This window comes from Coenobita brevimanus, chromosome 71 (assembly GCF_032717465.1).
Source record: "Coenobita brevimanus isolate Jiangsu-jjx chromosome 71, ASM3271746v2, whole genome shotgun sequence".
NCBI classification, from domain to species: domain Eukaryota; kingdom Metazoa; phylum Arthropoda; class Malacostraca; order Decapoda; family Coenobitidae; genus Coenobita; species Coenobita brevimanus.
The window spans coordinates 26,455,111-26,479,985 of record NC_137024.1 but is presented as its reverse complement, the minus strand read 5'-3'; the positions used below and the strand labels follow the sequence as shown (position 1 = coordinate 26,479,985).

The 24,875-nt window shown below is 46.6% G+C and overlaps 1 non-coding gene across 1 annotated transcript; it reads right to left on the bottom strand.

The window, feature by feature from the left end:
• Window positions 1-18,542: 18,542 nt before the first annotated feature.
• On the bottom strand, window positions 18,543-18,618 carry TRNAT-CGU (transfer RNA threonine (anticodon CGU)). The gene has a single exon. It is a non-coding gene; the product is annotated as a tRNA-Thr (tRNA).
• Between the last annotated feature and the right edge of the window lie 6,257 nt (window positions 18,619-24,875).

Genomic DNA, 24,875 nt, shown 5'->3' with positions numbered 1-24,875 from the left:
TGACAGGAGAACTCCACTCGCTCTGACAGGGCTCAAACATCTTGTGGTCCAACAGGTAGCCAAGCTCCTTCTCGATGAGAGGAACTTTCACTGGGTTCACATGGCAAGGAGGCAATTCAATTGGCTTTGCGTCTCCAACATCGACATCATGCATCAACACAGTGGTTCTTCCTGGAGTGGCACGGAACACTTGCGGGTACTCCTGCAGTAATGCCGAAAACTCCTGCCTTTCCTCGGGAGCTAGATGAGAAAGCTTAGTCTGGAGATCATTCATGATATCAGGATTCTTCCCCAAACTATCACTCAGGCTCATACTGCATGGGAGAGCATCACTTGCAGACTCGGGTGGAACAGCTACAGTGCAGACTGGGTTATTTTCGTCCCGCCTGTGATATAACTTTAGCATGTTAATGTGACAAAGTTGCTTGTTCTTTCTACGATCTGGTGTGGCGATGACATAGTTGATATCACTGAGTTTCTTCTCCACGAAATAAGGACCACTAAACTTGGCTTGCAGAGGTTGCCCATGCACCGGTAGCAGAATCAAAACCTGATCTCCTGGCTGAAAGTGGCGTAACCTGGACTTCTTATCATACCAAGTCTTCATCTTCTCCTGAGCAGCTCCTAAATTCTCTCTCGCCAGTTGTAAAGCAGTGGACAGCCGTTCTTTGAACTTCATCACATACTCCAGCAGGTTGACGTCATCTTCCTCCGACAGCCAGTATTCCTTGAGTAGCTTAAGGGGTCCTCTTACTTCATGGCCAAATAGTAGTTCAAATGGTGAGAAGCCCGTGATTCATTTGGAGATTTTCTTGCGGCAAATACAACGAATGGAAGACCTTTATCCCAGTCTTTCTGATGTTCCAAACAGTATTTCTTGAGCATCGATTTGAGTGTTTGATGATATCTCTCCAACGCTCCTTGGGTCTGGGGATGGTAAGCTGAAGACGTGATCTGGGTGATGCCCAACTCTTTCAGAGACTGCTTGAAAACATTTGACATGAAATTACTTCCCCGGTCTGACTGTACCTCATTGGGCTGACCAAACTTTGTGAAGAACCCTAGCATTTCCTTAACCACGTTCTTTGCTGAGATATTTCTAAGTGGAATGGCTTCAGGATAACGAGTAGCCATATCAATCAGGGTCAACACATAAGAAAATCCTTAAGAAGTCTTAGGAAGATGGCCCACAATATCCACCAACACACAGGTGAAAGGCGCCTCAAAAGGAGGAATGGGAACTAGAGGTGCAACCTTTTCGGTCTGATTACACTTCCCCACAACTTGACAGGTGTGACAAGATTTACAATACCAGGAAACATCTCTGAAGATACCTGGCCAGTAGAAGTGTTTCAAAATGCGTGCCACTGTCTTCCTCACTCCAAGGTGTCCTGCCAAACTGGAATCATGAGCCACTCTAATGATATCCTGCCTACAAACACGAGGGATGACAACTTGATGTACAACCTCCCATTCACAGTCGGCTGATGCTGTTGGGGTCTCCACTTCCTCATAAGTACTCCTGACTTTATATAATAACAAGTAGAAGCACCAGCTGACTCTTCCTCACGGCAAGCAGAGTTAGCTAGACCTTTCAACTCAGGGTCAGCAACCTGCAATTCAACCAACTCTTGACGAGACAAATTATCAACACTACGGGGTACTGCCTCATCTGGTGAGTGGTCCAAATTAGCAAGAAAAGTGTCAGCTAGGATAACATCATCATCATCATTATCGTCTAAGTCACAAGTAACTTTAGACTTAGCCCTAGTGACAGCACATGCAGAGAACACGTCAGGGACATCACAATCCTGGATCGCAGTCACTGGTTCACTAGACAACTGAGGAGCTGGACACACTTGACCTCCACCAATATCATATCCAAGTAAGAAAGTTACACCTGACATTGGGAGTGTCTCAACCAACCCAACCATAACGGAACCATTAACAAAACCAGACACTAAATTCACTCTGCACAGAGGGACAGAGAAGTAATTATTCCCTACACCTTGTAAGATTACAGTTTCATCAGAGGAATTAACAGTAGAGCCTAGAACACTGGTCAGCATAAGGGAATGGCAAGCACCTGTATCACGATATATTTTAACTGATTTCCTGTCATTACTGTCCAGAGGGCTGACAAAACCATCAGACAGGAAATTAGCACATGAACTCTTGAGAGTGTCACCCACGTTACTGCTCAAAAAAGGAGCTTCATCATGAGAATTTAATTTACCCCTCAAAGCAGGTTCAGTTAACTCGGTTAAAGAATTCTGGGAACTCTCAAGGGTGGACACTAGACCAATTGACTGAATATTTGAAGACTCCTTTTTGTTCACATCACACTGTCTCCTGAAACATTTCTCCGTAGTATGACCAAGCTTACTACAATAAGTACATTTACTTTTCTGAAATCTAGAGGTGGAACTGGTAATTACTTCCTGAGAAACATCATCTTTATTCTCTTTCCTGTTACCTGTACTCTGAGTAGAGGCAACGTACTTACTCTCAGCTTTCCTTTTTTCTTTAGAATATCTCTTGTGAGTGAGAACATATTCATCAGCTAAAACTGCAGCATCAGACAAATTATCTATTCTTCTCTCATCAAGATATAGGCTTACATCATTATTAATATACCTTTTGAAGTCCTCCAGCAAAATCATCTGCTTAAATTTATCAAAATCAGAATTTACATTCTTAGAATTTAACCAATGCTCTAACAGATTTTCTTTGATTTTTGTATACTCAATATGGGATTGCTTATCTTGCTTATAAGTTGTCCTAAATTTTACTCTATAGGCTTCAGGAACAAGCTCATAGGCCTTAAAAATCAAGCTCTTAACTACATCATAATTATCAGATTGATCCTGAGGCAAAGATGCATAAGTTACTTGAACTTTACCGGTGAGAACAGTTTGAAGGAGTACTGGCCAATACTTTTTGGGCCAATTAAAACCTGTAGCTACCCTCTCAAACAACTGAAAATACTTTGTTAAATCAGATTCATTAAAAGGAGGGACAAGTTTAACATTTTTAGCCACATCAAAATCATCAGAGCTAGATGATCCAGTTCCACCTTGTTTCATGCGATACTCATGGTCTGCCTGAATCCTAGCAATTTCGATTTGTGCCTGTGCCTCCTGAATACGAGCCTGAGATTCAGCCTCCTTAGCACGAGCCTCCTGCAGGGCTAGCTGTAACTTAGCTATTTCAATCTGCGTTTGCTCATCTGGAGGAGTTACATTAAACAAGCTTTTATTAATCATGTCAACAATTTGATCTTTAGACTGATGAGAGCGAACAGCAATTCCCAATTGTTGAGCAACAAGCTTAAGTTCATTCTTTGTTCTGTTTTCTACATCACACACTGTTTGCACATTTGACAAAAAATCTTTGGCTTCATCAAGCGTAGTAATAGTAGACATCATGAATAAATCACAGTCACAAAATGTCAAGCAATATCCTTATGATAATATCCTGAATATCCTGATAAGAGGTCGCCAAATTTATGTTACGGAACAGAGAGAGATAATGAACACTTCAAGTGAGAATACTAAAAATCACTACTGTCCCGCAAAGTTCCAGGTTCAAAACAAAAGAGTTAGGTAAAATTACAAGTTAAAGTTTAATGCTCAAACTAACAACTAAACATTCAGGACTCATAAGGATAATGTAATGGCAAAAAACAGGTTAAATATATGGTTACTGCAATAGCCTCTATTAACACGAAATTAGCAAGTGTAAATTTATCTAAGTCAGCCCTGATAAAATGAGAAACCGGACAATGCTCAGTTAAAGCAAGATATATTATTACAGATACAAAATATTATTACTACTGGCTGACAGTAAAACTTTACATTAATCACGAAAACCTTACCAGGCCTACGAATTAACACCTTATGCTATACAATACAAGAAAAAATGTAATAACACTTATACTCAAATTACACAGCAGCTAGATGGTTGGAGACTTCCTGAGCACTCACAAAAATAATAACAACTGTACAGGGGAGGACAGAGATGTAAACAAAATGAGGAGTAGATCTAAGTGGCCATTAATGCAGAGACTGAGCTCATTATATAGGGGCCGGCAGAGCTTGATACAACTTGTAAGAAGGACGCGCAAATGAAGCCATAGGGGACAAAGAGTTGACACTCCTGCTCTGAACAACAGAAAGAACGACTTACTCTACTATAAGGGAGGAGAAGGGGGGAGTGAGGTAGAACACGGAAGCTTGGTCACTATGGAAGCCACGAGGCGAATCGTGATCAAACATGCAGCATACTGTACATTAGAATTATACAAAGGATGATGAAATCATAGGCTATGTAACAACACTGATAGTCACTTTCACTTTCACCTCGCAGGCATGGAAGTCACAGTCACTGTAGGGGTGTGGGGCAAGGGAGCAGGCCATCCAAGGAGGGGGGGGCCGGTGGCTCACAGGTGGCAGCCCAGTGTTGGCTGCGTCCTGTCAGGTGTCCTCTCGTCTAGGGCCCACGGGACTACTCGTGGGGGCGTCGTCCTCCGGAACTGGCTATGGTCAGGCGTGGTGAAGGGCCCCGCACTGGAGGGGCTGGGTACAGGTTTTTGACCCTTGGGACTGAGGCCAAATATTTTCTGTAGGCACTCCTGCAAGCGCCCGGTGCGGGAAGGGCGTTGCTCCTCCTTGGGACTGGAGAGGTCACACCCCGGGGTACTAGGGGCGCCGTGGAGAGCCTGTCTGCTGCGGTCTTGCTCCCACTGCTTTTCTGTCAGGGTAGGGCTGCGGGGTTGCTGGCGGCAGGAGTCCAACAGGTGCCAGTCTCCCTCTGGTGCTGGCTGGATGGAGTGCAGCCCCGGGGTCAGGATGGGTCCTCTCCACCAGTCTTCTATCGGGAGGTTCTCCTTCTGAAGGCTGCCTCAGTCTGGGGAGTCAGGGGTGGGACTTACTCTCCCACCAGTGGGGCGGCTCAAGCAGGAGTCTCCCTCAGGTTGTGAAGTCACAGGGGCGAGGGGCTTTTAGAGTATCGCTCCATGGCGCGGCTACTGACCGTCGTCAAGGTCCCTTGGGCAGTGGGAGGAGGGCGGCTACAGGCCGTCCCTTTCCCGTCAGTGCAGCAATTGGCTGTCACCATGGCCCGACTTCCTGATGAGACCACAGACGAAGTGCAGCTACCAGCCGTCACCTGTTCACGGACGCGGCTACCGGCCATTGCCGAAATCCCGTATGAGGGGTGATGTGTAGGTGAGGGGCGGCTACAGGCCATCCCCTGTGTTCTGGTGTGGCTGCTGGCCATCACCAGTGTCGTGCCCCTCGAGGCAACTGCAGAAGGAGAGAGGGCATACCGTACTCTCCCCGCGTGTGGCAACCGGCAGTCACGGGTTCTGCAGGGGGGGTGGGCAGCACTATGAGTGGCTGCTGGCCATCTCTTACAGGTGCAGCTACTGGCCGTCACTATTGCATGCCTACAGGCTGTTGCTTTTGTTGTGCGGCTACCGGCCGTCACTGGGGTGCTGCCTGGAGCTATTTCATTAGCTCCACCCCGATCCTGTCGAAGGCTGGATCGGTTGGAGGGTAATGCACCCGAACTGAGATGTTCGTGCCGGGTGCACTCCGTGGAATAGGGGCACGCAGCTGTATGGGACATACACCCACATCGCACGGACGTTGCGCACGCCCTACTTACCCCTGTGTTGTCGCCTCCTGAGGGTGTTGTGATGCCCTCTGTTGCCACTATTTCAATATATATATGTATATACATGTAATGCTCGGTGTTTTAAGGTCCGGCTTCCTGTCCCATAAACGCCTACTGTGTAGCGGGGCTCTCTTTCTAGACCGGAGCTTAGACAAACAGGAGAGAGGTAGGACACAATAACTCAAGGCAACACCCTTACACGTGTATTACTAAGTTGGACAGGGGAACGAGTAGATGTCACTGATACAGATACACTGGACAATTATAACTCTTATGTCTAGATATGGGTTATCAGTATCGCGCAGGATACTGCTCAGAGCAAAATGAATAGCACTTGGGACAGAGTATTATTCGTTATAGGAAGTCCGGGTTTTATATATTTGTGGAGTCGCTGATATTGCTCCTTGTTGGTGTTTCTTTGGCACTGGGGTCTGGATATGGTTTTAGTATTAGGAGGTATTATCTGGTGGTTGCGTATTCATTATGATAGACCCGTCTCTCACTGAGTGGCCGTATTCACGGTTACGCTGTCACTGTTACTCGCTCCACCACTTTGGTATTATCAGTGACTTCTGTTAGAAGGTTAGCCCACTGTTCTACCTCTATGTTACTAGGTCACAGACACTGTACTATCACTGTCACTCCTTTCAGATCTGGGTGTCATGGTGGTCAGGTAAAAGGGCGGCAGAGATGTCACAGCCTTACTACTAACAGGGCTGGGTTCCGCCAGGGGCCTCTACATCCAGAGGCCACTGGATCACGAACAGGGGCGTCCTCTCTCGTCCGGGGCTGTGAGTGGTGAAGAGCCTCGCACTCTTGGGGCTGGGGATGGGAGTATGGCCTCAGAGCTGGGGCCGAATAACTGCCTGAGCCTTTCGCTCAGGCGCCTGATGGAGGACGAAGATCTCCGGTGTCTGGGTGTGGGGAGTTCCCTCCCGGGAGTCCTAGGGGTGGTCTGGGACTCCCAAGGGCTGCTATCCCTGGTGCTTGGCGGCGCCATCAGGATGGGGCTGCGGTACCGGCCTGCATCGGGGTCCATCAGGTGGGCTCTCTCCAGAGCCGGTTACAGGGAGCGGAGGCCGGGGGAGACCACAGGGCCTCACCAATTCTCTTCTAGGCTCGGGACTCCCTCTGGGTTGTGGACCAGAGAATAGGCGTCAGCTTCCAACGGAGGAGTGGCTACAGGCCATCTCCTTCCATAGGGCCCGGCTACTGGCCGTGGCCTTCTTGGGGCACAGAAACCGGCCGTCGCCAAGGCCCAGCTACTGGCTGTGGCCTGGGGCAGTGAGCAGCTACCAGCAGACCCAAGGGCACCATTGGAGCGGCTACAGGCCGTCTCCTGCAGGAGGGTTGAGTGGCTACAGGCCGTCTCAAGAAGGGCATCTTCGGAGCAGCTACAGGCCATCTCCTGATTCCCCTGAGAGCGGCTACAGGCTGTCTCGAGAAAGACACCTTCAAAGCGGCTACAGGCCGCCTCCTGACGAAGGCTGGAGCGGCTACAGGCTGTCTCCTTATTTCCCTCAGAGCGGCGACTGGCCATTTTCATCAGGAGGGTTGAGCAGCTACAGGCCGTCTCAGGGGTGCTGGCAGGAGCTGGAGAAACAGCTCCACCCCGAAGCTGGTTGGGGAAGGCTCGCCCGGAAGGTAGTCTGGTATTCCTGCTATGGTGATGGCGGGCGAACTCCGGGTTACAGGGGCGCGTGGCCTGGGCAGACTTATCCTGTTGTTGCTCCAAGTCCTAATGCGGTCGTTGCTCCTCTATGGGCTCCTTGTGGGGGTGTCGGGGCCCTCCCTGTGGCACTATACTGCATTTTAGAGGAGGTGATGGCTTGGACCACAAGCTTCATGAAGTTTTGCCATGTGAGCCCTGGGATGATTTTTGGTACGCTATTTGCTGCTGCTTTACCCAGTAGTGGAAGTGTAACTGCTATTTTTTGTTTGTTGTCCTCGAACCCGATATCTAGTAATGGTTTAATAATTGCTAGATACGAGTGGACTTCGTATTGTTCCGGGTCGAATTTAGGCAATTGTACGTGAGGTTTGGTTGCCATCTTGCCAGTATTCCTTGAGTGCCTCTCTTGTATGCCTGGGTCAAGAACCACCGCTGTCCCTTGGACGCCTAGAGTGCAGCTGGGTTCCCTTTCCAGACCGGAGATTAGACAAATAAGAGAGAGGCAGAGCACAAAAACTCAGGGCAACAACCTTACGCGTATATTGGTAAATTTTAATGTGGAACAGGTAGATGTCACGAACAGGAATCTAGGCAATCATATAACGTGTACTGAGATCGGGAGTACCAGTGTCTCGCACGATACTGTTGAAACAATAGTTCAAGATAAAATTGTATAGTACAATGATCAGCACGTAAGGTGTTGGGCAGGGGAATCAGTCACTGTAGCTTTGAGGGAAATGTACACTGTGGTTGGAATAGGTAGCGTGGCTACAGGTCTTATGTCGCGGAAGTATTGTATTACTAGAGCCGAGTTACACACTCGCTGTAGTAACTGTAAGCTCTGTTCAGCTTCCCTTGCCCTGTCACCGTTTCACTGTTGGTTTATACTCCCGGTCCTGTGACACTGATAGAATTTGGGCTTAGTTTCCCTCGGGTATTCTAACACAAGGCCCGATGTTTTAGGTCACTGTTTCACTGTTTGTCTATACTTCCGGTACTGTACCACTGATAGAATTTGGGCCTAGTTTCCCTCTGGTATTCTAACACATTGCCAGATGTCTGTGTCACTGTCTCACTGTCACTGCACTTCTACTGTCACTCACTGTCGGGGCTGGGTAGGGTGGTGGTGTTGGCGGAGGGCAGCCAGAGAGCTCACAGCCCGGCTCCTGAAGGGGGCTGAGCTCCGCTAGGGGCTTCTGTATCCTGTGGCCACGGGATCACTCGTAGGGGCGTCCTCTCTCGTCCGGGGCTGTGCGGCAAAGGGCCCCACACTGTCGGGGCTGGGAACTGGGGTCCAGCCCTCGGGACTGGGGCCGAAGAGTTTCCTGAAGCACTCACTCAGGCTCCTGATGGAGGTGTGTCATCTGCATCGGGGTGGGGAGAGGTCTCGCCTGGGGGTCCTGGGGACGGCCTCAGGGGCCCGTCGACTGTGGTCTCCTGCTGCCGGGGACACCGTCAGGAGTGGGCTGCGGCATCGGCCTCCGTCAGAGTCCGTCAGGTAGGGTCCCTCTGGAACCGGCTGTGCAGAGAATAGCCCTGGAGATAGTATAGGGCCTCTCCACGGATCCTCGAGGCTAAGGCCTTCCTCCTGAAAGTTGCCTTGCTGGTGGTGGACAATAGGGTCGTCTGAGCCCCCACCGGTCGGCAGGTCTGATGGCAGAATGCCCTCTAGTAATGGAGTCACAGAGGGTGAGGGGGTTTGGTGCTCTTCCCCGGCGTGGCTACCGGCCGTTGCTGGGTTTCCGTGGGCAACGAAACGAGGGCAGCTGCAGGCCATCCCTTCGTCATAGGCACGACTGCCAGCTGTCGCCTGGGCCCGACTCCTTGACGGGGATACAGGTGAAATGCAGCTACCGGCCGTCACTTGCCTGTTGGCGCGGGTACCAGCCGTTGCCTGAGTCCCGTATGGAGGACAACGTGCCGACGAGGAGTGGCTACAGGCCGTCTCCTGCTGATGGGTGCGGCTACCGGCCGTCACCTGTGTCTTGTCCTCTGAAGCAACTACAGGAGGAGAGGGGATGTACCCTTCTCTCCCCAGCGTGGCTACCGGCCATTGCTGGTTCCTGTAGGGGGATATAGCAGCACCTGACGGAGGAGCAGCTACCGGCCATCTCCTACCGTGGAGCCCGGCTACAGGCTGTGGCCTTTTAAGGGCGCGGCTACTGGCCGTCGCCTGAACCCGGCTACAGGCCATGGCTCTTAAGGGGGAGCAGCTTCAGGCGATCTCTGGGAAGCCTTCCGAGCAGCTACAGGCCATCTCTGGGAGGTCTGAGCAGCTACAGGCTGTCTCACAAAGGGCACAGCTACTGGCTGTCGTGTTAATACTTGTTAATGCCCCTTTACGCCAGTCGTAGGTGAAGTCAAAGTCTCGGACGAGTTTTCTGATAATATATTAAACACCGCCTTATATCTCCACACAACAGCCGTTGACACCACCCGTGTCCAACCCAGCCCGTCGCTAACTGCTACTGCCCGGCTCTCACCGGCTAGGGCGGTGGTGCGGCCCGGCCACAAAACTCATGGTTCAGCAGAATTTGAATCAGCTAGACATAACAAGCGCTCACAGACATAGCAAGCAGTGGCGCCCTACTTGGATCCTACTTACAACTACTTACATACTATACTTACACACTACATATTATTACAAATGGTTACAATCAATTTTTCCCCTCATCAAAAAGTGTGTCTCCTGACACAATGGTGGAGGCATTAAGTCATAATGGGGCATGAATGCAAGTGAACAGAATATACAGTCAACCGGGACTACATGAGAGTATAATAATAAATGGGATATTACTACATAATTCAAGAAGCTGGATATAAGAAGGGATTAATATATTTACAGTACATGGCCATGTTGGAAAGGTAGAGAAGGTTACAAGTACTAGTAAATACAAAAGTAGAATGTAAATAATGTACTATCGTGGTATAGGCCACGAATTAACTAGGCACAAGGTATATGACAAGCGTAGTGATAGCATACATATAGGTTTGGTCAACTTACAAATGGATGTCTTAATATATATATATATATATATATATATATATATATATATATATATATATATATATATATATATATATATATATATATATATATATATATATACATATATATATATATATATATATATATATATATATATATATATATATATATATATATATATATATATATATATATATATAGAGTAATTACTATTAATCACAATGATACCTTTATGAGAAATATAGTAACAGAATGCACCACTTTATACACTCCAGTTTATCTTACATAGAATGCACTGTCAGATATTCACTTCCCTTATTTCATTTTTATTTCAATAGTTTTCATACCCTTCACTCACTGGGTAGTAATTATAAGAATATTATTACATTTGGTTTCAAGTATCTCAACTTTCAATTTTGCACAGGGATTTTCTTGTCTTTTCTTTTCTTCAGTATGATCCTCACATCTTCACCAATCAAATGAGTGTTACTTAGAACTACCAGTTTCCAGGTCTTTTGGTTGTCGCACTAACCTTGTTGCTACACGGATCTCATGCAATCTTTGGTCCTTTCGCTTGACACAACAGTTCAGGATACATACAATTGCAGTAAAACTTAAAAGACATAAGGCAACTGGAGGAAATACAGTGACTGGATTTGCCCAGGAGCGGTTAAAAGCTGAAAAGAACTGGTTCATAATGAAATTAGACTGGCTCAGAAAGTTCAACATACGTAGGTTGTCTGATGTGATGGAAAGATTGTCTGTTGGTAGATGAAAGGTAGTATTAATAGGTTTGAAGATGTCATATTTGTGGAAGGGAAGTGCGAAGTGATAATGTGTGGCATGTGCTATTATAGACTCAGACTTTACTGTACAGTAATCAGGGGCCTTATATAAACAAATTGCGGATAGTGAACGGACAGGGGTTCCTGGACAAATAAGACTGACAGGAGTTGACACACTAAAGAAGAAATAGCGGATGTGATTTAGACGAGCATGGTGTACCTGGCCTTTGGGGGCAGGAACAAAGGTACAGACAGGTTGTACTGAGAAGTTACGGACTAAGGCCGATTCGCAAGGAGCAACGCTGCCAGGAAAAATTGTTAGGAGGTACGCAGCACAAACTCGAGAGTTGGGTGTGAGAAGGGCACATCTCCCGAGGTCACTTGAGGAGATGAAGGCAATATAGAGATGATCATGGGAGAGAAGAAAGTACTCTGAGGAGACAGAGGCTTGTACCAGGGAGTTATTGTACCAGAAGGGAAAAGGAATGATGTGAAAGAGATCGAGTATGATGGAAGAACGAAGTGGAATATAAACAATTATATCTTTAATAAGGAATGTGGCCTCTAGGATTGGGTAGTAGTGTTCTAAAGAGGAAAATGAAATCACAGGAGACAAACTGAAGGTTGAGTGAGCCCATTCCAAGGTAGAACGATGGTCAGAGAGAGGTACTAAACCTAGGGTGACACGACCATCAACAGCATTGACTAAAATACGAATTATGCTAGAAACTTGGGAGACAAGAGAGTCCAGAGAAACCTGCAAATTATCTACATGTAATTTAACATACATCAACTCAGATATAATATTTACCTTTGATACTTCACGCTTAAGAATAAATGTAAAATTATTTAAGGTAGTTGTAACATCATTTAAATGGTGTGTCATCTCTTGTAGCATAGAATGTTGAACATTTAACACCTTTTCCTGGGACTCTAGAGCATTTGCTAATTGAAATAAATCTTCCTTAAATCCAGAAAGGTCACGGGCAGTCGCCACACCAAATAATCTGCTCAAAATTTCTCCTCCAAGGTCAAAAAGTCCACTTTTCACTCGTGAGCGACCCACAGGCGTTTGGTGAGGGAAGGAATCTTGGAGATGGTTCAACTGATAATGAATATAATCTAACTTCCAGCAGATGGGTTGGTAGAGTGGGTACAAAAATGTGTCTGTGGGATGTCGATTTTTAATATCTAACAAGAGTCCCTGCAAGTCCTCTAGCTGACGTGCAAAGTCAGGCAGGGCGATGGCCACGGCGGCCATGAGACTACATCCTTCACCACCATTACCTCGCCTCCTGTGCCAACCAAGGCCCCGAGCCGTACGGCACCATCGTCCTCACCCGATCCAGACCCAACCAGAGTCAGCACTGCCAGCACGTAGACCCACAGCATCTTTCCTATAAAATGAGTTGATGTCAGAGGTGATGTTAATGCAGATGGTAACGACAGTGTGAGATGATAGCTTATGCAAGAGACTTAATGGCAGAACGCAATTTGGCACGATAGTTATTAACAGTAGGGGAAGGTTGAATAGTAGCGTCAGAAGGAGGACTTAGAGAAGAGGAAGGAGGTTGAGTAGGAGTTTGTTGTGATGTGGTCTCTCTTTAGTGGCTCCTATGCGTTTTGACGCACGTTTGAAATCATCTGCATGCACCCATGTCGTCTCTGCCTTGTACGGATCTCTTAATTCGAATTTATTACCTTTACGAGATATGACACGGAAGGGACCCAAGAATTTACTCTTTAGTTTTGAATCTCTGTCATAATCTAGGGCAAAAACTAAGTCACCTACTTGGATGGTAACACCTGTGGCAGCGGCATGTTGGTTACGTACCATCTCCTCATTTGTAAGGGCCAGATTATCGTGAACGTATTTATGAATTTTCTGGAGGTTGGATAAGTGGACTCGCACATAGTTATCGTAATTGTAGATCGGATCCGGTTTGGATTGCGACAGTGAATAATGTAGTCTTTTGTCAAAGCCATAGATGACAAAGAATGGTGTTTCACCAATGACTTACTGATGGATAAAATAATTGAAGCAGCTACCTGCAGAATCCACTCGTCCCAGGTGGAAGTCTGATCTCCCACTATGTGACGCAGACTCTCCAGTATCATTCTATTCTGGCGCTCTACTAGGCCATTTTAGGCTGGATGATGGGCCACTATATTGCATTTCTTAATTCCGTATCGAAGACAAATTTTTTCCAGTATTATATTATTGAACTCTGATCTGTTATCAGTTAAAATTACTTCTGGTGTTGTGAAAGGGCAAATTACTAAATTAATAAAGACATGTGCCACTGCGTTAGCAGATTTTTCACGCAATGGAACTAAGATAAATCTAAAGAAATGATCGCCTGCCACTAATAGATAGACGAAGGCAGATTCTGTACGAGGCAGCTTCAGAAGATCAAGAGAGACAGTTTGCCAAGGTTTTGATGGTACTGGGTACTGCAATATAGGAGCAGGTTGACAGGTTGTCCCCTTATGACGGGCACATGATAAACATGCATCGCAGTGCTCTTCTATATCCTTCCGCATAGTGGGCCAATAATATGACAGACGTGCTTGCCGTAAGCTTCTGTCTTTGCCAGGGTGTGATGCATGAGGGGAGTCGTGGATTAAATGAAGAGCAGCAGGAATTAAGTCTGTTGGAATGACTAGTTGCTCAACTTCGCTATTAGTTATGTTGTTACCTACCAGTGCTGAGTGTAGGAAGAAATCAGATACAGGGACTGGTAACTTTGGCAGAGAAGAATCATCGCCTGACTCTAGGAAATATATGACCTGTGACCATATGGGGTCCTCACGCTGGAACCTATATAGTGTCATAACTGAACGCCAAGTTTACATCACAACCGGTTGAGACTGTGGCTTCATGCCGCGAGAGGGCATCGGCTACGCCATTGGATTTCCTAGGAACGTATTCAAATGTCGGATTATAGTTATTCACAGTGACTGCCCAACGTGCAAGTCGACCGGTAAGGTTACGTCCCCGAAACAGGTCACATAAGGGAAGATGGTCTGTTTGGATGTGAACAGGATAACCGTAGATGATGTCGCGGAAATGTTTTAGAGATCAGACCACGGCAAGGGCTCCCCAGTGAGTTACACTGTAATTCTTTTCCGCGGAGTTTAGCACACGGCTAGCATAGGCAATGACATGTTTCTTTCTTTCGGAGTCATTTTGCATGAGAACGACACCTAGGCCTACTCCGGAAGCATCAGTACAGGGATGAAATGGTTTAGAATAATCAGGGAATGCCAAAACTGGGGATTTTGCTAGGGCATTTTTCAGTGTTGTAAATGCGGTTGCCTGTTCATCAGCCCACACAAAAGACGCATCCTTCTTTAGCAATTTTGTTAAAGGCGCAGCTATCTGGGCGTACCCCATAATGAATCGGCGGTAATAGCCACTGAGACCGAGGAAACTGCTACAGCATCGGTGTTGGTTGGAGCTGGGAAATTTGTCACGGCTTTAACATTGTCATTTGATGTATGAATTCCGTGAGCGTCAACAATAAGTCCTAGGAATTGGAGTTTCTTACGTAAAAAGTCACACTTTGATAGTTTGATCTTAAGTCCAGCTTGTTTGAGTCTAGTGAACACTTCGGCCAATTTTTCTAAGTGTTCCTCCACCAAGTGACTAGCGATTATGACATTATCTAGATAAGCAAAAACTGAGTGACCTATCATGCCGGCGAAAACTGTATGAATTAGCCTCATGAACGCTGATGGTGCATTTCTCAAACCGAATGGAAGTCTACGGAATTGGTAATGCCCGGATGGAGTACTGAAGGCAGTGATAGGACGAGATGATTCTTCCATATCGACTTGCCAATAGCCACTTAAAAGATCTAGGGAGGAAAAAACACAGTTGTTTTCGCCTAAGGATTCCAGCAAATTTGGGAGTACAGGAATTGGAGATCTGCCCGGGACAGTCAGTGCATTCACGCGTCTGTAATCTATCACTGGTCGTAACTCACCACCTTTATTTGGAACCAGAAATAGCGGGCTGTTCCACGGACTATCAGAGTGTTCAATGACCTCATTATCCAACATGTCCAGAATAAGACGATCAGCATGTTGACGTTGGCTGTGTGGTAAACGGTAGACAGGTATATATACTGGCTGAGCTCCGGGCTGTAATGTAATTTGACACTTTATTAAATCTGTCTTGCCCTTATTCTCACCGGGTAGGGCTACGACTTCGCGCTAGTCTCGCAAGAGATTAAGTGACTTCTGTCTTCCGGGTAATCACCCTGTTTCACATGAGATTCAAGATTAGATGGAATGTCGGTGGACTGAGTAACTGAGCACACATCAGCAACAGGGCGTGGGGAATCTTGGCAAACACATACGGCAGCTGGGTATACCAAGAAGTCACCAATCTGTGTTCCCGTTCGTATTTTGAGTGGAACATTAGTACAGTTGGCTACGTACAAGTAGCATAAACCATCCTCTAGCACCGTACACAACCCCGACTCTTAAGCTAAGCCATTCACACAACACGTCTCAGGTAAGGTTAAGACATCCACTCCTGCTTTCGCACCCACAACACGAACAGAGACTTTGGTGAATTTGTGCGGCAACAAAACTGTGCACTGATTTGTTACTGCACGCCTTGTCTCTGTGTGTTGTAAAACATCATTCACATTATGTGAGGTAGTTAAATGAGACTTGTCTGAATCGGCAAATGTGCCACTGTTAGAGGGGTTGATACGATCCACAGTTGAATACTCAGAGGGTGTAGTGTACTTGGCTGTTCAGATAACGGTGCGTGTACCTATTTACTCTCGAGTAATGTTGGAATCACGTGAGATTGAACAACTGAGTGTGTTTGGGAAACTACCGGACGTGGATATTCCATACTAGATATTGGGAAACCATTGATATCTATGGTACGAGAAGCAGGGAGGAGAGCAATAGCTTGTTGAGCCATTGTCGAAAAGCCAATGAGAGTGTTCGCTGGATAGTTAAGATCATTAGTGACATGAAACCCCACGTCAAAAGGTCTTAAGGCTTTATCAAGTTGTACTTCTAGTGTGATCTTTCCTTTGACCTGAAATTCTGAGCCATCCACGCCGCATAGGCGAATGTCAGGTGGTTCGAGAAGCCCAACTCTTTCAGTTATTTTCATAATGTTGTTTAAAGAGGTATCTGAGATCAGGTTTACCATAGATCCGTTGTCCATAAAGAAAGAGCTTTGTACACCTTCGCTCCATCCTAGAATGACTAGGCCTAAAGATGTTATAGGTCCTACCTGGCGAATGGGGAGTTGATTTTCTGTTACCTTATTTTCAGACACCGGAGAATCTTCCGCTGTTAGGTTACATTTCTCCATTCCGAGCGCTCCTCTTCCCCCGACTGACGGCTCTTAAAGTAACGACACTCGTCAGTGGAGTGAGTTGTGCTATTCTTGTGATATTTGCATGTTAGACGACGGGACCGCAAGGGTGTGCGCTGTCGTTCCCGTGAGCGGAAACGTCTTTCTTTGCGTGCACAGCTAAACTCTCGGTGACCTACATTACCGCAGTGCCAGCACACAATTGAGGATTGTTTGCTTCGTCGCACAGTTGATTTGTCACGACTGCTAGAAGGTGAGCAGTAGTGTGAGTGAGACCGATTACTAGGTTTGGTGTCTGTAGTTGGCCGCGAACGAGAGGAATCAGATGAAGTAATGTTGGTATGCAGTACTCATGCAGTACTACCTGCAGAGTGAGAGGCTGAGGTGTAAGAACCGACCTGGTGAGTGAAGTCTGATCCTGATCTTTCTGTTATGGCCTTGGAGATGTTAACTATATATTTTGTCTCCGGGGTTAAAGCCAAGTTGTAGTGCTATTTGTTTTTGGTTGTCAGAAAGCCAGTTAAGAAATCTAAAGTAGCCGAACAAATCTGCAAAATTATTCAGTGAAACCATAAGCACTCCATCAATTTCGGTTACCCATTGAGTACCACTGAACAACTGGCGCAGCTCTGAACTCGTCGCCCTCATAGTAGCTTTGCATGTTGGGAAGGTACCTTCATGTCCTCCTCCATTTGTTTGAGAAGGTTTGTCAACCCTATAAGAGATGCAGCATTGGAATGTTGGCAACAAAGTTGAATTAACTGTTGGCGACACGCGTCAAACGTCTGGCAATCTTCGAAGTGTCCCGCACGAACAGGGGCTCCTATTAGTGACCTGCCCTGATGCAGTCGACTCGTCAGATAAGAAACTTTCAAGGGTTCAGTTGTGATTTGCCGATTACGTATGTCATTTTCGACCTATCTGAGGAAGTCGTAAATGGAAACTGTACTATCCCCTCCTGTAAATTTGGGTCTGTTAACATCATCCAAATATATGGACTGGGGAGGGGGAGGGTTCTGATTCGCCTTCGTAGGAAGAGGGTGAGACCGCGAAGGTGAGGAAGTAGGCACAGTAGTAAACTGAGACGGTGTGTAGGAAGGAAGTGTAGTCGCGGTAGTGGTGTGTGTCGTGGTTAGTGGTGGTGTATGTGCAGTAGAAGGGAAGGATAAAGACTGTGGAGAAGGCTGAGTGGCTTCAAGAGAAACAGTTGGAGAAGATGACAGTGTATCTGGAGTTGATATATCTGGATTTAGGATAGGAGTAACAGTAGTCGTAGCAGAAACAGGTAGGGAACTTACGGTTGGTTTACTATAAGATCTGCCACTACGAAGAGTTACATTATCACCACATACAGGGTTATCTGTGTCACTGTCTGATTCAACAGGGGAGAGATCTACCTTAAAAAAAAAAAAAAAAATGACATCAATAGTATAGGAAGTAAGTAAATGGAAATAAATGAACAAGTGGATGAATGAATGAAAGAATAAATAAATAAATATAAATATATAATATGTGAAAAAATGATTTATATACAATGAATATGAGTGAAAATGAATGCGTTATTTACAGCTCAGCATGAGTATAATTGGGAGAAAATGGGACTAAGCAGGAATAAGTGAACGAAAAATTTTGAGTGAATGAAAAATGAGGGACAAAAATGCAATGAATGGATAAGAGCAAATGGTGAAAATATCACACTCTATAGAGACAGCTTGGCTTCTCTGTAGAAAGAAATCGATTAATGTGATGGAATGAGAAAATGCATAAAAATACTTGTAGTAATATGTGTTCCGTGCAAAAGCTTGACTCTCGTATCGTAGTGTCTCCTCCCCCCGCCAGCGATGTTTGGGTGGAAGTGTTCGTGACGTGACTGGGCGGCGGCTAAGCACTGGGCGGAACGAGGAGCTGATAGGAGCAAGAGACTGTGACGTAGCTTGGTGTCAGTGGTCACGCTCCCTGGGTGACGTCGGTCTGCGTGGTGGGTGGGGAAGGGATTTAATCCCCGAGCTAGGCAACTATGGCCATATATCTCCGCTAGGTTACAGGAGCATGCTACCACTCCCGGCGCGGCAGTCCCAGGCGAGGCTCGAACTCGCGATCCCCCGATCACGAATCCGATGCTCTACCACTGAGCCACCGTGCCCCCCGGTGGGTGGGGAAAACGATGATGTAACGGCGTCGGGAGGCGGTTGGGGGCTACTTCCTGGAGTGGGGTCTGGGTTGGAGTTTGTGGGGGCTGAAACTAACCCGTACAACAGGTCACACAGGACTGGCAGGCGAAGGCAGGTTGTAGGTTGATAGGAGCAGGAGGCTTACGTGGCTGTAGTGGTGTGGTGGTAAGTGGGGTGTTGATGTGGAGGAAAATCCCAAAACCACATCAAAGCTGCTAGGACGATTCCACACCAAGACTACAAAAAGGGCTGGAGGCTGGGGCGGAGATAGACTGTGTGTCGTCGTGGGAAGAACAGCAGCTTGGGAAAACAGACACAGCCAAGATTGCCCACAGAAGACGTGAAATCACTATTATCCCACTCGTTTTCCACCAAATGTTAATACTTGTTAATGCCCCTTTACGCCAGTCGTAGGTGAAGTCAAAGTCTCGGACGAGTTTTCTGATAATATATTAAACACCGCCTTATATCTCCACACAACAGCCGTTGACACCACCCGTGTCCAACCCAGCCCGTCGCTAACTGCTACTGCCCGGCTCTCACCGGCTAGGGCGGTGGTGCGGCCCGGCCACAAAACTCATGGTTCAGCAGAATTTGAATCAGCTAGACATAACAAGCGCTCACAGACATAGCAAGCAGTGGCGCCCTACTTGGATCCTACTTACAACTACTTACATACTATACTTACACACTACATATTATTACAAGTGGTTACAAACAGTCGCTGGGATGCTGCTTGGAGCTAAGGAAGTAGCTCCACCCCAATCCTGTCGAGAGTCAGCTTGCCTGTAAGGTAGTCTCTGTTTCCTGCTATGGTGGCGGTGGGCGAGTTCTGGGTCATGGGGGCGTGCGGCCCGAGCGGACTTATGTTCCTGTCGCCCAGGGTCGGGTCGCGCTCTGTCTGCCCCTCCGTAGGCTCTTCCCGGGGATGTTGTGCTGCCCTCAGTCACCATTCCCAGCATTTTACAAACAGATTTATGAATTAATATGAAAGAACTGGCTTAACTACCAGTCGTGAATAACATAAGAAGTTTGTGCAAACTGGGAGTGGCAAACTAAAATAAGCATAATATGGAGAAATGAAACTCAATTCTTACATTTAATCAAGCCCAGAGAAAAGAACTGTAAATTTATTAATTAAAAACAAAATTAATTCTTACGTTACAAGATAAACGAGTAATCACTCACTCACGCAATCAGACAACTAGCTAATACTCTTAAGCCTAGAAAACACAGAAAGAAAATACTGGTCAGTGGAGGAAATGGAGTCATGGCTTTGAAGAGACTGGGGGGCACTGCTACTCGGCCACTGCATTGTGCATTGCTGACGTCCACTGCTGCCGACCACCAATTCGGTGGGAAGATATGGGGGCCATAGAACTGCTAGTGGCTGTAGCTGCTTAGACAGAGTCTTTGTTTCTTTGCATTGTTCTCGACGTCCTCTTCCAGTAGCAGCACTACATCAGCAGCTGACTAATGTTCACACGCCAGCCACAAAGCAATACATGATCACCGGATAGTAGGCGTGGCCCAGCTTAACAGCTAGAGAGGCAAGGAGAAAGAACGATAATTACACAAAAATATCGCTCAGTGAAACATCACTGTCTATACATAAAGAGACAGTCACCCATGATACAATAACGAACGTTTTGAAAAAAAAACTTTTTCAAATCCGAGTGCAAACGCAAGCGGTTAACTGACTGAGCGAAGTTCTATGGGGTTTCAGTACTGTTCATGAGTTCATATAATACTACTTTGTCACGGATTGCCATAATAACACGATTTTTCGAATTCGTGGAGGGGAGAAGGAGCATTCTTCCTTGGGAGAAAGAAAGGTATGCACAGCTGGGGAGAGGGAGGGGAAGCAAGGCACTCACCTTGCAGGAAGAAGAGTTATCCCAGAGGGGGGGGAAAAAGGGAACACCTTCACATGAGAGAAAGCAGGGACACCCTTCCTGCGGTTGGAGAAAGAAAGCATAAGCTCATGGGAAGAAAAGCAGGAACCCCTTTAAGGGTAAAAAAGTAGAGGGCACCTACGTGGGGGGAGGAGAAAAAGGAGGCATACCCTCATGGAAGAAAGGGCACTCCCTTGAGAGGCAAGAGGGGCGCCCCTTTGTGGGGAAGGGAAGACATCCCTCCTGGGAGGAAGAAGGATGGCACTACCCTCTATGTAGGAGGAAAAGGTAGTCAGGCTTCCATGGGAAGATGGAAAAGGGAGTCACACCTTTTTAGGACGAAAAGAGAAATGCATCCCCTTTAATGCAGGGATAGGAGGTACTCCCCTAGGTTGGAAAAGGAGGCATATCTACGAGGGAAAAGGGAGCATCCCCCTGAGGGAAGGAGTAAAGGTGAGGAAAAGGGACACCTCCCATTAGGGGGAAGAGAGGACATCTCAACGGGGGGAAAAGTGGCAGCATCTTCCTTCGAGAGGGCATTCCACCTAGGGGAGAAAAGGGAAGTAGAACCCTCTGACTTCCCTTTCCCTCACTCATGGAGAAAAGGGAAGGGACACTTCCGCTCCAGGGGGAAGGAGAAGCGGCCCCTCCCTTGGGGGTGGGAGTGGGGGAACACCTCGGGAGGAGACCACCTCTCCTTGGAGGAAGGAAAAGGAGGGTTCTCCCAACTGCTGGGGAAAGCAGGAAACTTCTCTTGGGAGGGGGAGAAAGGGTGGCATCCCCTCTTGGTAGAGGGGGGAATGGTGGCAGCTTTCAACTGGAGGGGGAGGGAAAATGGGGGCAACCCCCTTGGTACAGGAAGTTAAGAGGCACCCCCCTTAAGGGGAGAAAATAGGGGGACACCTCCGCTTTTGGAGGAGGGGGAAAAAAAGGGTACCTTCATTAGGGAGGTAACCCTACATGGAAGAGTAGAAAGGAAGGTTCTCCAAGGAAAAAATAATGCCCCGAGGTGGTTGGTAAAGAGGTCAAAGGAAGCAACCTCCGAATATGGGGACACCCCTCATAGAGGAAAAGGAAAGCACCACCTTGAGGAAGGAACACGGAGGGTACCACCCCTTGCCGAGAGAGGGAATATCCTTCCAATGGGAGGAGGGGAATTGGGACAACTCCTTCGGGAAATGGAGACATCCTCCCTTGAGAAAAGTGGGGGAACCTCACTTGAGGGAGAGTTAGGGAACCCCTCTGTGGGGGTTCCCCCTTGAAGGAAAAAGGGGGCTCTCACCCATGGGTAACAAAAAAGGGGAAACCTTCTCCGAAGGGAAAGGCTGGTAATGGTGGTAATGTGGTGTCAGTGGTAATGGTGATGTGGAGGTGGCATGGAGGTTGTGGTGGTGGTTGAAGGTTGTGTAATAGTATGGTAGTTGTGTTGATGGTATGGTGGTGGTTGTTTTTGTGGTGGTAACGGTATGCTGATGGCTGTGATAAACTGAAGGTGGTGGTGTTGGTCGTGCTATGGTGGTGGTGGTAGTGATGATTGTATGGTTGTGGTGAGGAGTGAAATGGTGGCGGTGTTGGCAGTGGTATGGTGGTGGTGGGAGTTTGGTAGTGACTGTGACGGTCCTGGGATAGTGGTATGATTGTGATGCTGTGGTGATGATGGTGGTAGTGGCTTGACGGTGATATGGTGGTAGCGGTGGTATAGTGTGGTGGTACTGACATGGTTATAGTGATGGTGTTGGTGGTATGGTGATGTTATCTTGGTGGTGATGGAGATATGATGAGGTGGTGTATGGTAGAGGTGGTATATGGTAGTGATGGTGTATAATGGTGACGATGATTGTGGTATGATGGTGGTGTTGGTCGTGGCAGTATGGTTGTGATGGTGGTGGTGTTGGTCGTGGCAGTATGGTTGTGATGGTGGTGGTGTTGGTCGTGGCAGTATGGTTGTGATGGTGGTGGTGGATGGTAGTTGTGGTCGTAAGGTGGTAATTGTAAGTTTGCAGTGGTATGGTTGTGGTTTAACCCTCCTCATGTACACCTGGGTCTGACAGACCTGGGCAATTTTTTCGATGGAATAGTTTAGTACCTTATAGATGCCTGGGATCCCTGTCCTTCTCAATAAACTTCCTAACTTTTTGTGCCCATGCAGGGCGTAGGGGGGTCACTTTCGTTTCTCTCTATGTTTTTGCAATATATCACTCAGAACCGCATGTTCGGTCTGTGAGACCCAGGTGTACCGGAGGAGGGGGGAGAATTTTTCACTATGAGTTTGCAAGTTCCCTGCTGTCCAAACTCCCTTGCTATGGACTAAAGTCTTTTGTTCCTCTGCTTTCCTTATATCTCAGTGACAGAAAAATAATAGTAGATGATGTATATTCCAATTTCCACCCAATGTCAGCGATCCACAGGGATCAGTTCTGGTGCCAGGCCCGTTCCTGGTTCATATTAATGATCTCTTATCTGTCACCCACAATCCCATCCATTAATTCGGAGATGACACAACACTTCACAGATCATGCACACTCAAACACCTATTTACAAAGCCTAATATCTCTAACTCTCAACGCAGTACAACCATCTCCATAAATCAAGACTTAATACGAGCAATGAATGGGGACAAAACAACCATGTCTCATTTAATGCTAGTAAAACCAAATATATACAATTTACTAAGAGACAGATATTGCCAGACTCGTATATTACCTTCAGTGCTACTAATATTCCCATCTCCAAAAGTATTGAAATTCTCGGTGTCTCACTTAACAATGCCCTCAGCTGGACCTCTCATATTTGATCACTTGCTAAAACCGCCTCAAAGGAACTTGAATTATTGTACAGAGTCCGTAACTTCTGCACAGACGAGCAGTTAGCTATAATTTATAAGAGTCATGTGCTCTCCCAGCTTGAATATTGTTCACCCTTGTGGAATGGATGTGGGGAGGTTGCATTAAAACAACTAGACAAAAATCAGAACAAAGGTGTTGGAATTATTAATAACCCCGCTATTATAAATGAACTACCTCCCCTACAAGTAAGAAGGAATGTTGCCTCCCTTGCATTATTTTAGAGATATTTTTATGGCAAATACTCAGACGAACTTGCATCCATTGTGCCACTTCTCCATGCCTTCCCTCGTGCTACACGGGCATCTGGTAGCGCTCATGACTGGAATGTCACACAGCCATACTGCAGAACTTTTGCCTATCAGGATTCTTTTATTCCCCGAGCTGCATCTCTTTGGAACTTACTTCCCCCGAGTTGTTTCCCCTCGAACTTCAACCTACAGCTGTTCAAGTCCAACTGTTACAGGTATTTTATGAATGGAGGACGCCAGTAATCTGGTGTATGGATTATTTCTGTATTGTTTTTCCTTCCTCTGTTCTGTTATTTTAAAAAATGATTTTATGTTGTGTGAGATCCACTATGCCCATAATGAAGGTCCTCCATCCCTGAAGTTGTGACATAAGTGCTAGGCTCATGGTGTTCTTTGTTTTCGTGTATGGTGACTGCAAAGAAAAAAAATTCAGGTTGGCATTTTTTTCATTTTTTTAAATGTGTGGAGTGCAATGAATTAAAACTTATTCACACAGTTTTGTAACTGATAAGATCTAATACACTGTAGTATATTCAGGAATTCGTTATATAAAACATGTGTGACACTACTGCATGTTTTTCAAGCTGGGTCTGACAGACCCAGGTGTACCCAAGTTGTAAGCGAAACTGTAGGTCTACGATGAAAAACCTTGGCGGCGTACGTAACAAAAAGGTCATTTCCGCCGTACGGCAATAGAAAAATCAAAACAAGGAGTAAAAGAATTATATATGGTGGTACTGTAGTGATGGTGATGGCTGTGGTGTGGTGGTGGTAAGATGGTGGTTATGATATGCTGATTATGGTGATGGTATGGTGGTGGTGTTTGTGATGGTTGTGGTAATAAGTACCCTAGTGATAATGGCATGGTGGTGGCATGGTGATGGTCGTGATATGGTACTGGAGGTATGGTGTAGTGCTGGTTATACAGTGGCGGTAATGGTAGCATGATGATGGTTATATAATGGTGGTGATGGTATGGTGGTTGTGGCAATCTGGTGCTAGTGGTGGCATGGTAGGAGTGGTATGGTGGTCATGGTGGCATGGTGCATGATAATGGTGATATGGTGTTACGGCAGTGGTGGCATGGTGGTGGTGATGGTTGTCATGGTATGATGAAGTAGTGATTGTACTGAGGCGAAATTATTATGGTGCTTAATGGTGATGGTGGTGGTGACGGTGTTGGTAGGTTAGTAGTGGCATGGTGGCGGCAGTGATGGCGGTAGGGTAAGGGTAGTGGCAT